This window comes from Xenopus laevis, chromosome 8L, assembly GCF_017654675.1.
Source record: "Xenopus laevis strain J_2021 chromosome 8L, Xenopus_laevis_v10.1, whole genome shotgun sequence".
Classification (NCBI taxonomy): Eukaryota; Metazoa; Chordata; class Amphibia; order Anura; family Pipidae; genus Xenopus; species Xenopus laevis.
The window spans coordinates 111,632,984-111,647,711 of NC_054385.1; the positions used below are offsets into that span (position 1 = coordinate 111,632,984).

At 45.1% G+C, this 14,728-nt stretch overlaps 2 non-coding genes and 2 pseudogenes across 2 annotated transcripts; all 4 read right to left on the minus strand.

The window, feature by feature from the left end:
* Positions 1-305: 305 nt before the first annotated feature.
* Positions 306-2,146, minus strand: LOC108698988 (annotated as a pseudogene).
* A 415-nt stretch (positions 2,147-2,561) lies between these two features.
* LOC121397404 lies at positions 2,562-2,754 on the minus strand. The gene has a single exon (XR_005963651.1). It is a non-coding gene; the product is annotated as a U2 spliceosomal RNA (small nuclear RNA).
* Positions 2,755-5,378: 2,624 nt separating this feature from the next.
* Positions 5,379-5,576, minus strand: LOC121397416. The gene has a single exon (XR_005963660.1). It is a non-coding gene; the product is annotated as a U2 spliceosomal RNA (small nuclear RNA).
* A 702-nt stretch (positions 5,577-6,278) lies between these two features.
* On the minus strand, positions 6,279-7,033 carry LOC108698989 (annotated as a pseudogene).
* Between the last annotated feature and the right edge of the window lie 7,695 nt (positions 7,034-14,728).

Genomic DNA, 14,728 nt, shown 5'->3' on the forward strand with positions numbered 1-14,728 from the left:
CGGCCCAAGCCCACACCACATCCAGGCAACACCACATCCAGTCGGCCCGGCCCCTGGGGCTCCCAGCCCCAGGCCCTCTCTGGCTCAGGCCCTGTTTCGGACCTTCATCGGGCTCGCCGGCCTGAGGCCCGCAGACTCCCAGCTCCTTCCCGACTGCCCCGGCACACCTTATTTGCATAGCCCCGCCTCTTTGCATCAACGAGCTGGTTGTGGCCGTGACAATCAGCTCGTTCCTGCAACAACTCACAGCTGAACACAGCCAGGATCACAAGACAACAAGACAACAACTACCAAATGCCTGCCTGCCTGCCTTTTTCTCTCTCTCTCTTGTGCTTCTGCTGGCCTGTCATGCTGCAGCCACGCATTGTGCACCACCGTCGGCTTGCTCCACGGCTCTCTGCCTCCCGCACTGCTTGTCCTCCCAAACTTTGCTTGCTGGGCTTTTCATTTCCCCGCAGCTCGTTTGCTGCTGCTGCTGAATTAAATTCAATTCATTCTCAGAAAAACAAAAAAAAAAGGAATTAAATTCATTCCTTCCATCTTCTAATAAAGTCCAACACTCTCAGTCTTGTCTGAGACGAAGGAGTATTGCGAACTTCCTTATATAAAGCTACCTTCTTCTCATTTGGCCAGGTCTGAACATATTCTTCAATCTCTTTATTTTTTTTTGTTCTCCAAAGCTGAAAACACTCTTCACCACTTTTCATTGACTTCACCGACTCCTCCGAATCTTCAGATTGGCTATCTGATTCTTGAATCTCTTTTCTTTTTTTCCTTCTCTTCGCAACCATTTCTTTCTCCATTTCTTCTTCACTCTCAGTCTTGAGTGGTGCCACATCTGAAAAAGCTCCAGAATTTTCTACCATTTTTTCAACCAAATCTTCCACTTCTTTAGGAACGATTTCCTCCTGGATTTCCACACTTGGGGTGACTACAGGCTCCTCAGGTAAGGCCTTACCCTGACTCATAGCCTTACCCCTTTGTGGACATCTTGCATACAAGTGGTCTAGCTGGAAACACAAATTACATCTTCTTGGATGAACACAGTCTTTTGACTCATGGGATAACTCACCACAATTACCGCAGACTTTGCACTTCTCAGCTGTATGTCCGTATGAACGACATCTTCGGCAGAAGACAGGCATACCGCAGACTTTGCACTTCTCAGCTGTATGTCCGTATGAACGACATCTTCGGCAGAAGACAGGCATACCTGAAAAATGGCAATCTAAATTTATGCCCCCCAACTTGAACCTAGCTGGGGGTAACATAAGTTTCTTAAACTTCGCCTTATACTTCACCTTGGACGTCCAAATCCCGACTTCACTTAGGATTCTTCCTGTAAAAGTCAATTTTTCACAGTACTGTTTCAAAACAGTCTCTACCTCTTTCATACTCACAAATGGAGAGTAAGACTTGACTACCAAGACGACCTCCTCCAGCGAGATGTGAGGAAAGACTCTGTATCCGCGAAGACAAACATCCCCTCGATTTTCTTCCAAAATCTTCAGGAAGCTCAGAAAGATCCCTTCTCCTTCGAAGGTCACGTCATATACGCCTCTCCTGGGGTAGTCCTGAATAGCCAGGATCTCCTTCTTCCCGACATGGCCGAACTTTCCCAGGATGACCTCAACGATGTGCCTCAACTTGCTCTCGCCTTCCGTCACCTTCTCCTCCACGACTCAGACCGAATTCCGAAGTCTTGCGAAGACCGGAACAACATCTTCGCCGATGTCCATCTTCAAAGAAGCACTTCCAGTTCTCACTAGCGTGTACAAGCTCAACACTCCCGGTTTCCCCCTTTGGCTTGGGTTTTCACCGGAGTGAGTGATCACCTCTCGTTGCCTGGATTCGTAAGTCCTAATAAGGACAAACACCCTCCAGGCACCCAATGACCAAGACCTCGCGGTTCCCCGAAGGTACTACACTTGATCTTAGCCAAAAGGCCGAGAAGCGATAACCCGAAAGGCGCGCGCGCAGACGGGCCCAAAGCCAGGCTAGACATGCCTCCATGGGGAGAGGGAGGGCTGGGCCCTGCAGGCAGCACACCTCCGGCCCAAGCCCACACCACATCCAGGCAACACCACATCCAGTCGGCCCGGCCCCGGGGGCTCCCAGCCCCAGGCCCTCTCTGGCTCAGGCCCTGTTTCGGACCTTCATCGGGCTCGCCGGCCTGAGGCCCGCAGACTCCCAGCACCTTCCCGACTGCCCGGCACACCTTATTTGCATAGCCCCCCCTCTTTGTCATGGCCACAACCAGCTCGTTGATGCAATCAGCTCGTTCCTGCAACAACTCACAGCTGAACACAGCCAGGATCACAAGACAACAAGACAACAACTACCAAATGCCTGCCTGCCTGCCTGCCTTTTTCGCTCTCTCTCTTGTGCTTCTGTTGGCCTGTCATGCTGCAGCCACGCATTGTGCACCACCGTCGGCTTCCTCCTTGCTCCACGGCTCTCTGTCTCCCGCACTGCTTGTCCTCCCAAACTTTGCTTGCTGGGCTTTTCATTTCCCCGCAGCTCGTTTGCTGCTTCTTTTTCTGCTTTTTCAAACTGAGTAAGAGAAGTGCACCGGTCCTGGAGGTACTGCAATACCAGGTCGATGCGTGGAGTGGACAGAGCAAGCTCTTCTTCCATCTCCCTGTTCCAAAAATCAATTTAATATATGTTCCCCAGATAGGGGATGTATCAGATATTAAACTGATAAGAACAGATTTTTTTTTTTTTTTTTTTTTTTAATAAATCAAAATCGAAAATAATATTTTTTATCACTAACATCCATACCACAATTGAAATCCCCGAACATAATAATAGGTTCCGATCCACCTACAAAATAAGATATTCTTTCAAAAAGATTAAACCTCTCATTTTTTATTCTTTCAAAAATATTAAACCTCTCATTTTTTTCCACATTCCCATAAACACAAAAAAGCTTAATTTGTAAGCCCTTATATTCCCCTTTAACCAAAAAAGCCCTACCTGGCTCAATATCAACTAAAGAATTGAAAATGAAAGAATTCCCTTTGACCAAAATACCCACCCCAGAGCTTTTAACATTATTTCCTCCTGAAAAATATGAAAAACCCCATGACCATGACTGTTTCAGTTTGACATGGTCAAAATCAATATTGCATTGCAGAAAAAAAAATCAAAACTTAAGGAGGACAAAAAATCAAAAATTGCTGCTCTTCTCACAGCACTTCGAATGCTCCTTACATTCAGTGAAGCACACTTCAAAAGCATTCAAAAACTAAAAAACATCACTAAGGGGAACCCCCCCCCCCAAAAAAAAAATCAACCTGGATCATGTTCAGCGTATGAACCAGCTTCCTTATCAGGAAAACTGGGCAAGATAGGCGTTTCGCTAAGCCTATCTCCACGGAGCACTCTAGTTCCAAATTCAGTCATTGGTGACAGAGAAGGCTCACTCACTATGTCCGTCTCCATAAACAAATTACAGGAATCCTCTGAAGTTGGTGTCTCATTTCCTTTTACTTCCTGTTGTTGAGGAATTAGATCTTCCACAGAAAAATCAATCTCCTCAATTATGGATGGGAGAGTAACACCTGGACTATCCTCTTCAACCGCCTCTAAAGCTCTTCTTTTTGACGGACTTTTCACATTCTTCTTTGTTTCTCTCCTTGGCATTTTAGGCTCAACCAAGACTTTCTCTCTCCTTGGCATTTTAGGCCCAACCAAGACTGACATCCCTTTATTTTTTAAGGAAGAAACCTCTGCTCGATCATCCACCTTGCTTCCAGATGGGTCCGGCAATGCAGGGAAATCTTCACACATTTTATCTATTGGGGGAGATACATGGCCTGCTTTAACTCTGTAACTCTGTCGGCATAAGTTGTTATTGGGCAATCCATCGATCTATGACCCTCCTTGCCACAATTTGAACATTTAACCACATTCTTGCAGTTTTCGTCATCATGTCCTAATTCAAAGCAGACACGACATATTTTGCCAACTTGACAATCCTGCGATACATGGCCAAAGCTGTTACACTTCCAGCAAAAGACTGGCATGCCATTGTACTTCATGAACCCTCTGTTCCCACTGATATTTATCAGCTGGTGTGGATGAAGAAAACTGTCCTCTGCTGTTTCATCATCTCGCAAAACAGCAAACAGCCTTTTACCAGACCAGACACCATAATCATTCTTTATTTTTTTAATCATCTCAACCTCCTCAAACACCTCATCCAGGTAAAACAAAATTTCACTGTCCTCCACATAATTATTATACATGTAAACAGTGACTAACCTGATGTTGTCCCGGTGCTTGAAAATAACGTCACATCCTGCGATCCTGGGGTCATCTTTTTTAGCCAGATAATTTCTCTTAAAGGCTTTGTAGAGAATGGTGTCTTTAAAGATGAGCTCCTACACCCCACAATTGTAAAACTCAGGCAAACTGAACATATCCACCGGCTTTATTCCGCAGTAATCCAGTAAATCTTCCACCACGAACTTTAAAGCGTTCTCACCTCTCTTGGATTCCGGAATTTCAACTTGTGCCGTATTTTTGAAGCGTACTTCAGGAGCCGATGAGGTATAAAAGCCTTCCATTTTGCTGTTCAAAGAATGAAGCCCCCTTCCACCACCCTAGGGTGGTTTCCGGGTCCTCCGGTGTGATCCCTTCTCGGAAGCTTCACAGATCTCCCCCAATAGCTGCAGTCAACTTAAGACCAAAAAGGCCGATGTCGAAAGGCCGAGGGCTGATGTGCAAAAACAACCTAGCAACAAGACACTTGATCTTGCCAAAAGGCCGAGAAGCGATAACTCGAGAGGCGCGCGCAGACGGGCCCAAAGCCAGGCTAGACATGCCTCCATGGGGAGAGGGAGGGCTGGGCCCCAGCAGGCAGCACACCTCCGGCCCAAGCCCATGCCACATCCAGGCAACACCACATCCAGTCGGCCTGGCCGCGGGGGCTCCCAGCCCCAGGCCCTCTCTGGCTCTGACCCTGTTTCGGACCTTCATCGGGCTCGCCGGCCTGAGGCCCGCAGACTCCCAGCACCTTCCCGACTGCCCTGGCACACCTTATTTGCATAGCCCCACCTCTTTGTGACGGCCACAACCAGCTCGTTGATGCAATCAGCTCGTTCCTGCAACAACTCACAGCTGAACACAGCCGGGATCACAAGACAACAAGACAACAACTACCAAATGCCTGCCTGCCTTTTTCGCTCTCTCTCTTGTGCTTCTGCTGGCCTGTCATGCTGTAGCCACGCATTGTGCACCACCGGGCTTCCTCCTTGCTCCACGGCTCTCTGTCTCCCGCACTGCTTGTCCTCCCAAACTTTGCTAGCTGGGCTTTTCATTTCCCCGCAGCTCGTTTGCTGCTTCTTTTTCTGCTTTTTCAAACTGAGTAAGAGAAGTCCACCGGTCCTGGAGGTACTGCAATACCAGGTCGATGCATGGAGTGGACAGAGCAAGCTCTTCTTTCATCTCCCTGTTCCAAAAATCCATTTAATATATGGTCCCCAGATAGGGGACGTATCAGATATTAAACTGATAAGAACAGATTTTTTTTTTTCTAGTTTCACTTCAGCCACTCGAAGCAAAAGGATGAGGTAAACCCCAACCCTTACCTCTATTCGCATCACTTTGAAACTCTTCAATCAATTTTTTTTTTAAATTATTAGTGTATATATATTTAATATAATTTTTTTTTTTTTTTACCATTTTAAACAACACACACAAAAACAAAACAAGAAAAAATTAATCCCAACATTTTATGAATTCCAGAATGTTTCTTCTGGCTATATAATCTGGCATACTCTCAAAATCCCAAAGATTTTGTAGAGCAACTCTCTTTTCTGGCCACTTTGAAACTTCTTCTTTCAATTCCTCCAAAGGCCTTTGTTTCCAATAGTAAAAATTTCTTTCACAAACCGATTTCCACTTGAAATACTCTTCAATTTTTCTTTCTCTTTCCTTTATTTTTTCCTCCACACTCTTCACCTCCTTCTCCTCAACTACTTCTTCTATTTTCCCTTTTTTCTTCACCTTTTCTTCCTCCTCCTTCTCCTCCACTACTATATCCTTCTTTTTCTTTCGTTTCACAATGAACTCTTCACTTCCACCTGCGACTTCTTCAGATTGACTCTCTTCCATCATCTTCTCCAGTTCCGCAATCTCCTCAACAACACTAGGCGACTCAACAGCCGCCAAAAGTTCTTCCAGGACAATGCCGCCAAATGTTCTTCCAGGACAATACTTTCTCCTCCACCATCTTCTCTTCCTCCACCGCCAAAACAACTTCCACTTCTTTAGTTTTTCTCCTCCACCATCTTCTCTTCCTCCACCGCCAAAACAACTTCCACTTCTTTAGTTTTTCTCATAGGACAAACATCATACAAATGATCTTCTTTAAAAAAAAATTGCACGACTTCAGCTTCTTACAATCCTTCCCTTCATGAGTATGATCGCCACAAAACTTACATGCCTCACATTTCTCAGCAACATGACCATAATTTTTGCACTTCCTGCAAAACACTGTCATTCCTTCAAAAAAAACATCAAAATTCATCTTACCGAGTTGAAATCTTGCTGGGGGAACTTTCCCCTCCAAAAACACCACTTTAAACTTATACTTGGATGTCCACAAACCATGTTGATTGAAGACCTTCCCAACGAAAACAACTTTCTTGCAACAACGACTCAACACCACCTCGATCTCCTTCACAGGTGCAAAAGGTGAATAGGTCTTAATCACCACCACCACTTCTTCCTGGTCGAAATGAGGGAAAACCTTAAATCCCTCCAGTCGAATATCCTCCGAATTTACCTTCAAGATCCTCCAAAACCTCCGAAAAAAAATCTCCTCCTCGAACTTAACATCATATACCCCTCTTCTTGGGTAATCCTGCAAGGCGAGGATTTCCTCCTTCTTCACTCTACCCAGATCATATAGAATGATCTTCACCACATAATCCAGCCTCCTTTCTTCATTCGAAGCATCCAAGGACACAATCCGCACCGAATTCTTCACCCTGGCATAAGCAGGGACTCCTTCAGAAGCCATCTCCGCCTTGTAATAGAACTCGTATCACAGCTCTTGTGCTCAGCTCAAATCAATCCCAGCGTCCCCCTTGGCTTTGGGTTCCCACTGGAGTAGGTGATCGCCTCTCGTTGCCTGGAATCGTATGTCCTAATAAGGACAAACACTCTCCAGGCACCCAATGACCAAGACTTCGTGATTCTCCAAAGATTTTTTTTTTTTACCATTCAATATCAATATTACTCCAAATAACTTCACAGTTATAACCGCATCAAACTGTTTCCGAGTAATATAAAAAACATCATCATGGTTACTCTTCTCTTTAATTTTTTTTGTTTTTTTCAAAATCAAACAAAGAAACAAAACAATAATCAACTAACAAAATGTCTCCATTTTTTTGACTTCCACACTCCTTCTGCATCATCCAAACCAATTCTCTTGCAATCCAACATAAAATATACATACATCTTACTTAAGATAATATTAACACAATCTTTAACAGAAAAATCTTGCCTTTTGAAAACTAAAATATTATGAACATCCCATAAAGTTTCTTTGATGCAACACAAAATTAACCACAAAACTCTTGCTTTAACTTTTTCAAGCTTACATAACCCAAAAATTGCTATCATCCATGTCATATAGTTCACTCCTGTTAATTCTTTTATTACAACCCTCATAGAACTCCAAACCCTTTTTACAAAACAACAATTCCATATTACATGAAAAGAATTTTCAACACCCCCACAGCCTTCTCTTGGACATAACTCAGAATCACAACATTTCCTAAACTAAATCTTTTTGCCTATTTATACAGTCCTTATTCTCAAACTTCCAAAGCTTGATTAGAACTTAATCTTTCAATATTACTAACAGTTTCATTTTCCTTCAAAACCTTCTGCATCTTCTTTTTCTCGTTTAAAACTTCTTTATATTGTTTCCAAAAATCAGTCAGAACCACATAAAACGTAGAGGTAATAAAAGCTGTAGAATATCTACGATCCATATTACACAGACCCAACCTCCTAAATATCCAACCCCCTGCATATTTCACCATTAATGTTGTTTTGCTATCTTTACCCAACACATTTACAATCAGAACCGAATAATGAATCATAATAAAAGTTTGTAAGTCCGGAAAATCCCATCCACCATTCCTTTTCTGCTTACACACCACTTCACGCTTTAGTTTTTCCCATTTTGATCCCCAAAAAAAGGAAAATAATAACTTATTTGTTTTCCTAAAGGAAAAATATTACTTATATACAAGATCATCGGTAAAATAACAGCCTTAATAATCAAGACTTTCCCGGACATTGATAACGTCCTTAAATTCCAAAAATTCATCTTCCCAATCATCCTATTACAAACCCTTTCCCAATTTTCTACTCCTTTCAACTCATCATTAAAACAAATACCGAGAATTTCAATCCCCTCTTCTATCCCCTCTTCTACTACTTCCAACTCAGTCTCCTGTTCTAAAGTCCCATTCCCAAAAACTTTCACTTTGCTTTTGCTCCAATTCACTTTAAACGCAGATGCACAACAAAATAAATTCACTAATAATTATGACGAACCAACAATACAGATGTCATCCATATATGCCAAGACTTTAACAGATTCACCATTGCTTCCTGGCACATCAATCCCTCTCATAACTAGAGATGTCGCGAACTGTTCGCCGGCGAACTTGTTCGCGCGAACATCGGGTGTTCGCGCTCGCCGGAAGTTCGCGAACGTCGCGCGACGTTCGCCATTTTGGGTTCGCCATTGTTGGCGCTTTTTTTTGCCCTCTCACCCCAGACCAGCAGGTACATGGCAGCCAATCAGGAAGCTCTCCCCTGGACCACTCCCCTTCCCTATAAAAACCGAAGCCCTGCAGCGTTTTTTCACTCTGCCTGTGTGTGCTGAAGAGATAGTGTAGGGAGAGAGCTGCTGCCTGTTAGTGATTTCAGGGACAGTTGAAAGTTTGCTGGCTAGTAATCGTTTTGATACTGCTCTGTTATTGGAGGGACAGAAGTCTGCAGGGGTTTGAGGGACATTTAAGCTTAGGTAGCTTTGCTGGCTAGTAATCTACCTTCTACTGCAGTGCTCTGTATGTAGCTGCAGTGGGCAGCTGTCCTGCTTCTGATCTCATCTGCTGACTGCTGCAATAACAGTAGTCCTTGTAAGGACTGCTTTTATTTATTTTTTTGTTGTTTTACTACTACTACTACTACTACTACTACTACTACTACTACTATAAGAGCCCAGTGCTATTAGTCTAGCAGTGTTGGGGAGTGGGACTGGTGTGCTAATCTGCTGCTCCTAGTAGTTCAGCAGCACCAACTTTAATTTTTTTTTTTTAATATTCATTTTTTTTTTATTTTACTTTTTTTTATTTTACTACCGCTGTAGTAGTGTATAAGTTGACCTTTTAGGCATTATTTGCCCTGTAGGCATTATTTGCACACTGTTTTCTTCAACCCGCCATCGAGCTGTGTGACCTTGTTCACATTCTGTCTAAATATCCATAATATTACCGTCTCCAGAAAAAACACCGGAGTCACTTTTTTCAAGCAGCCATAATATATTTTACGTAATCCGTATCCACCGCTGTAGTAGTGTATACGTTGGCCTTGTAGGCATTATTTGCACACTGTTTTCTTCAACCCGCCATCGAGCTGTGTGACCTTGTTCCCATTCTGTCTAAATATCCATAATATTACCGTCTCCAGAAAAAACACCGGAGTCACTTTTTTCAAGCAGCATTCATATATTTTACGTAATCCGTATCCACCGCTGTAGTAGTGTATACGTTGGCCTTGTAGGCATTATTTGCACACTGTTTTCTTCAACCCGCCATCGAGCTGTGTGACCTTGTTCACATTCTGTCTAAATATCCATAATATTACCGTCTCCAGAAAAAACACCGGAGTCACTTTTTTCAAGCAGCATTCATATATTTTACGTAATCCGTATCCACCGCTGTAGTAGTGTATACGTTGGCCTTGTAGGCATTATTTGCACACTGTTTTCTTCAACCCGCCATCGAGCTGTGTGACCTTGTTCCCATTCTGTCTAAATATCCATAATATTACCGTCTCCAGAAAAAACACCGGAGTCACTTTTTTCAAGCAGCATTCATATATTTTACGTAATCCGTATCCACCGCTGTAGTAGTGTATACGTTGGCCTTGTAGGCATTATTTGCACACTGTTTTCTTCAACCCGCCATCGAGCTGTGTGACCTTGTTCACATTTTGTCTAAATATTGATAATATTATCGTCTCTAGAAAAACCACTTGAGTTACTTTTTTTCAAGCAGCATTCATATATTTTACGTAATCCGTATCCACCGCTGTAGTAGTGTATACGTTGACTTTGTAGGCATTATTTGCACAGTGTTTTCTTCAACCCGCCATCTAGCTGTGTGTATTATCGTTTCCAGAAAAACCAACTGAGTTTTTGTTGTTGTTGTTGTTTTTTTAAAAATAATGCCAGGCAAAGGCAGGCCGCCACGCAGAGGCCGTGCTAGGGGCCGTGCTGCTATGCAATCCTGTGGCCCTAGCAAATTGCCCAGTTTTAAAAAGCCAATGACCCTGAACTCCCAAAATGCTGAAGAGGTAGTTGACTGGCTTACACAGCACACCCCATCCTCTACCGTTTCTAACTTTACCACAACATCCTCCTCATCCTCCACTGCTATGGCCACCCCACGTAATACTTCCTCCACCACCGGTGCCCCTTCTTCACTGGGGTCAGAGGAGTTATTTTCCAATGAGTTTCTTGAACTGAGTAATGCGCAACCATTATTGCCAGAAGAAGATGAAGGAGATGAGGACCTTACACCAGATTTAATTCTGGCAGAGAACACGATAGAGATGGACATAATGAGTGATGAGGAGGAGGTCCCCGCTGCTGCTTCCTTCTGTGATGTGTCAGAAGAAATTGATGCATCTGAGGAGAATGATGATGAGGAGATTGATGTTTTGTGGGTGCCTAGTAGAAGAGAGCAAGAGGAGGGTAGTTCAGATGGAGAGACGGAGAGTCAGAGAGGCAGTAGGAGAATAAGACTTAGAAGAAGCAGGGAGGACAGCCCGCAGGGATCAGCAGGGCAACAACATGTATCGGCACCTGTGTTCAGCCGGCCAACGCACCCGCCATTGCCGCCAATACCGCCAACTCCGCCAACTTCTACTGTTACCGCCAGATCGCACACTTCCAAAAAGTCAGCAGTGTGGGATTTTTTTAATGTGTGTGCCTCTGACAAAAGCATTGTAATTTGCAATGAGTGCAGTCAGAAACTGAGCCTTGGTAAGCCCAACAGCCACATAGGTACAACTTCTATGCGAAGGCACATGAGCGGCAAGCACAAAGCACTTTGGGAGCAACACCTCAAAGGCAACAGGCAAACTAAAAGCCACACTCCTTCTGGTCCAGCATCTTACTGCTCTACCTCTGCTCTCCTTGACCCGTCTGAACCACCCTCCACTCCGCCTTCCACCTTGACCACCTGTTCCCATTCCCAGTCATCTGCCACCAGCCAAGTTTCTGTGAAGGCCATGTTTGAGCGTAAGAAGCCAATGTCTGACTGTCACCCCCTTGCCCGGCGTCTGACAGCTGGCTTGTCTGCACTCTTAGCCCGCCAGCTTTTACCATACCAGCTGGTGGACTCTGAGGCCTTCCGCAAATTTGTAGCAATTGGGACACCGCAGTGGAAGGTACCCAGCCGCAATTTTTTTTCTAAAAAGGGAATACCACACCTGTACCAACATGTGCAGAGCCAAGTTACCGCATCTCTGTCACTTAGTGTTGGGCCAAAGGTCCATATGACTACTGACGCATGGTCCTCCAAGCATGGTCAGGGCAGGTATGTCACCTACACTGCCCACTGGGTGAACTTGGTAATGGCTGGGAAGCAGGGAATGGGTAGCTCAACAACAACAGTGGAGTTGGTGTCACCGCCACGGATTGCACGCGGTTCTGCCACCACCTCTACTCCTCCATCGCTCTCTACCTCGTCTTCTTCTTCTTCTTACTCTGCTGCTGGGTCCTCCTTCTCCTCCTCCACACCTGTGCACCCCCAGCTCCCCCTAGGCTATTCGACGTGCCAGGTACGCCGTTGTCACGCTGTCTTGGGGATGACGTGCCTGGAAAGCAAAAACCATACCGGATCTGTACTCCTGTCATCTCTGCAGTCACAGGCCGATCGGTGGCTGACCCCACACCAACTGCAGATCGGAAAAGTGGTGTGTGACAATGGAAGCAATCTGTTGGCAGCGTTGAGACTAGGCAATTTAACACATGTGCCCTGCATGGCACATGTGTTAAATTTAATAGTCCAACGTTTTGTCTCCAAGTACCCAGGATTCCAGGACGTTCTCACCCAGTCCAGAAAGGTGTCGGCCCATTTCAGACGTTCCTACACAGCCATGGCACGCCTTGCTGACATTCAGCAGCGCTACAACATGCCAGTCAGGCGTTTGATTTCTGACAGCCAGACTCGCTGGAATTCAACGCTCCTTATGTTGGAACGTCTGCTGCAACAACAAAGGGCCGTCAACGAGTACCTTTTTGAACTGGGTGGTAGGACTGGATCTGCACAGCTGGGGATTTTTTCCCCCGTTACTGGGTGCTTATGCGCGATGCCTGCAGGCTCATGCGACCTTTTGAAGAGGTGACAAATATGGTCAGTCGCACCGAAGGCACCATCAGCGACCTAATACCCTTCGCTTTCTTCCTGGAGCGTGCCGTGCGACGAGTGACAGATGAGGCTGTAGACCAGCGTGACGAGGAGCTGGAAGCGCACGATTTCTGGTCGGAATCACCAGAACGAACCCAGGCACCTGCTGCAACGCAGGGAGAGGTGCCAGAAGTGGAGTCAGAGGAGGAAGGTGGCTTTGTGGAGGAGGAGGAGGAGGACCAACAGGAGCAGGCTTCCCAGGGGGCTAGTGGTGACCTTTTGGGGACCCCTGGTCTTGTACGTGGCTGGGGGGAGGAGACCGTGGATGATGCAGTCCTTGATAATGAGGAAGCGGAGATGGATAGCTCTGCATCCAACCTTGTGAGAATGGGGTCTTTCATGCTGTCATGCCTGTTGAAGGACCCCCGTATCAAGAGGCTTAAGGAGAAGGACCTGTACTGGGTCGCAACGCTACTAGACCCTCGGTACAAGCATAAAGTGTCAGAAATGTTACCAACATACCACAAGTCCGAAAAGATGCGGCATTTACAAACCAGCCTGCAAAACATGTTGTACAATGCTTTTAAGGGTGATGTCACTTCAGGAACTCATCAACATTCCAGGGGCAGAGGTGCCAGTAATCCTGCCACGAGCACACCTGCAAGGACAAAGCCCTTTGGCCAGTCTGTAACGTCAGACATGCAAATGTTTTTCTGTCCAAGGCAGCGCCACAACCCTTCTGGATCCACCCTCAAAGAACGCCTCGACCGGCAGGTAGCGGACTACCTGGCATTAACTGCAGATATCGACACTCTGAGGAGCGATGAACCCCTGGACTACTGGGTGCGCAGGCTTGATCTGTGGCCAGAGCTGTCACAATTTGCCATGAACCTCTTGTCTTGCCCAGCCTCAAGTGTGCTCTCAGAAAGGACCTTCAGTGCAGCAGGAGGGATTGTAACTGAGAAGAGAACTCGCCTAGGTCACAAAAGTGTCGATTACCTGACCTTTATTAAAATGAATGAGGGGTGGATCTCGGAGGGTTACTGCACGCCGGAAGACTTGTTCTGACTTCTATGCAGCTGTCCTTCTCTTCAAGCCTCATGACTCCACACACAGCTGTCCTTTAGCGTCCTCCTCCTCCCTCCGCCACCGTTACAAACTAGGGTGCAAACCCTACTGGTTTAATTTTTTCTGGCCTCTGTGCTTCAGTGGCTGCAACCAAAAAAACTGGGCAAACAATGTCTACAAGGTCAACGTATGGCAAAAAATGACTATTTTCAGCATTTATATGGCATATTTTTTCTGGCAACTGTGCTTCAGTGGCTGCATCCAAAAAAATGCATATTTTCTGCATTTATATGGCATAATTTTTCTGGCCTCTGTGCTTCAGTGGCTGCAACCAAAAAAATGCATATTTTCTGCATTTATATGGCATAATTTTTCTGGCCTCTGTGCTTCAGTGGCTGCAACCAAAAAAATTTATATTTTCAGCATTTATATGGCATAATTTTTCTGGCAACTGTGCTTCAGTGGCTGCGACCAAAAAAATGACTATTTTCAGCATTTATATGGCATATTTTTTCTGGCCTCTGTGCTTCAGTGGCTGCGGCCAAAAAAACTGGGCAAACAATGCCTACAAGGTCAACGACGTTGACCTTGTAGGCATTGTTTGCCCAGTTTTTTTGGCCGCAGCCACTGAAGCACAGAGGCCAGAAAAAATATGCCATATAAATGCTGAAAATAGTCATTTTTTGCCATACGTTGACTCAACGTATATGGCAAAAAATGACTATTTTCAGCATTTATATGGCATATTTTTTCTGGCAACTGTGCTTCAGTGGCTGCGACCAAAAAAATGCATATTTTCTGCATTTATATGGCATAATTTTTCTGGCCTCTGTGCTTCAGTGGCTGCAACCAAAAAAATTTATATTTTCAGCATTTATATGGCATAATTTTTCTGTCAACTGTGCTTCAGTGGCTGCGACCAAAAAAATGCATGTTTTCTGCATTTATATGGCATAATTTTTCTGGCCTCTGTGCTTCAGTGGCTG